The sequence below is a fragment of the Octopus bimaculoides genome, chromosome 2 (genome assembly GCF_001194135.2).
Source record: "Octopus bimaculoides isolate UCB-OBI-ISO-001 chromosome 2, ASM119413v2, whole genome shotgun sequence".
NCBI lineage: Eukaryota > Metazoa > Mollusca > Cephalopoda > Octopoda > Octopodidae > Octopus > Octopus bimaculoides.
Genome location: NC_068982.1, coordinates 182,829,277 through 182,832,052, shown reverse-complemented (window position 1 = coordinate 182,832,052; position 2,776 = coordinate 182,829,277).

Below are 2,776 nucleotides of genomic sequence, written 5' to 3'. Positions count from 1 at the left end.
TATGGTGCAGAATTGCGAAAACTGTCTGTGTGTTAGTTCGTTAGAAGTGCTTGCATGTTTTCTTTATATATACATGTACATGTATGCGGAAGGGTTTATATATTAATATATATATATATACATTATATATATTTACACGTACATATATGGTGCAGAATTGCGAAAACTGTCTGTGTGTTAGTTCGTTAGAAGTGCTTGCATGTTTTCTTTATATATACATGTACATGTATGCGGAAGGGTTTATATATTAATATATATATATATATACACTTGCATCAATGTACTTGTGCCCGCTCGCGTTTGTGCTGTGTGTGTGTGTGTGTGTGTGTGTGTGTTTGCGTGTGCGTACTGTTTGTACTTATGTGTATGTTTCTGTTTGCTTTTAGTAATATTTATTTACAATTACTACAATACATGAAAAGTCATGTCTTACCTTCAGTGCTTCGATAACACGCGAACCTTAACAACGAGTTTTGCAATGTCACATACAACAGGCAGTTACACTGAATAGCCTAAGCACATTACTAATGGAAAACGCTTTGGAAATCAGAAAATATTCAATAAATGTCAGGTCGCTATTGTTCAGGTAAACATTGAAATCTCAGAGGATAAAACCACGTGCCTCTGAATGTTGTAGAGTTATATAATTTCGTACGAAACCGAGATAGATTAAATGGTTTCCTACTCTCGATTACTCGCCGTTTCTTAACTGTGCTATCGCTAGTTTTCTAGTTTTAAAGGCATGAATCTCACAGCTTCACTAATGTTTTCTTATATAGCGAATTTGTATAGTAAGCTATAGGGAACATGAGGAGACATGACTTCCAGTGTTATTCAATGAGTTTTAGAAGTTACCAATAAAGGAATTGTATTTTAAATGAAATAAGAAAAATATTTTTTAAAGTATATTACTACGGTTTCAATCCTACCCTGAACAATAGCTTTCCGACTTTTACTGAATATTTTGTGATTTCAAATGAGGTTTCCATTAGTAATGTACTTATGCTATTCAGTCTAACTGCCTGTTGTATGTAACATTGGCAGACTTGTTAAGGGTTCGCGTGTTGGGGAAGCACTTATGGGTAATATATGATTTCTCATGCATCGTAGCGTTTGTAAATAAACATAACTAAAAGCAAATACAGAAACATATATAAAAACAGAACACATTTTCATAGGCACTTGTGTGCTCACATTGTCCAGTGTATTTAGATATATCTACACCTACATAGAAAAATTTGGTGTAAATGCATGCAAATATACAAACAAAATCTACTGGTATTTCTAAACACGCTGACACACCCACTCTATTCCTTACTCTACATATACATACGTACGCACTCATATAGATATAATGTAATATATAGATTAATACATAATGCATAGAAACATAATTGCATGGACACACGCACGTAAGAATTATGTTATATAACTTTTTTTCATACTCTGAACATGACATGCATACAGATACATGTGGACATATACTGAAAACATAAACTACACACCAAACAATATGCAGGCATGTTTATAACCCTAAAATCTACACACGCATGCGCAACCGAGGTGCACGAACAAAAGCACGCATACTATGGAAAAATACCTCTTCTTCTTCATCATCATCACCATCAGCATCATCGTCGTCGTCGTCGTCATCGTCATAGTTATCATCATCAACAACAACAACATCAACAACGATTACACTACATCTGTCTTTGAAATGCGACATTAAGTTGTCAGTAATACACTCACATTCGCATGACATGCTGAAAGTAGCAACCAGATCTCCCCAGCGCCTGTTAAATATTTTCCTGTACCTAACATAGGCAAAAGGTACCTGCCTCTCCTATACAAACATTTTCCAGAAAATCACAGGTACAGGAAAATGCTTAACTGAAGATCAGTGAAATTACAGTATAGTTTCTGCCCCAATATGAAGAGTATCATTACATGAGACCAACACCGAGTGTCCACACCCAGTTATAACTGTCGAGACTCAGGGACCTGTTCACTCGACCAGGGTTGTATGATACAATCCGTCATATATGAGGCAGAAGTTACAGCAATGCTAGATAATGATACAACCGATAAAAATAGCTATATCGGACGATGTAAAGGCAAGTTCAAAAATCGCTATGCTAATCACATATCTTCTTTCCGACACAGGAACAAGTAAACCTCCTAAGTTGGTTAGCCATGTATGGGGTGTGAAATCGAACGGCACACCACATGCGATAAGGAGGACAATAGACGAAAACCCACACTATATGTAAACGGATCAAACAAATGTAAGCTATGCGTAGCTGAAAGAACCCCGATCCTTTTCAGATCTAAGAACTCTAATTGACTGCTGAGTTCTAGAACCGAAATTTTCATCGGTTGCAAGCATATGGCAAATTTCCTGTTGCCGAAATTCCAAGTGCCTCTCTCTTTGGATTGAATAACTGTACTGCAGACTCTAGGCCACTATCTTTTCAGCCTTATATTTTATGGTCCAAGGGAGAATAACTTTAATTCCCCCTTTTGTTACTTCCTGATTTCTTTTTCGTTTTCCGGATTTTTCAACCTTCCACCTTTTATATCTACTTCTTTCTCGCCTTTTCTTACTTTCTCTTTCATCCTATCGTCGCAGTTTTAGTTTTTTATTCCCTGTGGTTAGTGTCTGATGATTGCGCTCGGACACCAGACGTGTTAAAAACACTGTTTGGCATACTCTCACCTCACGAAACTAACAATAGTAGATAAAAGCATATTGTGTTATATATATATATATATATAT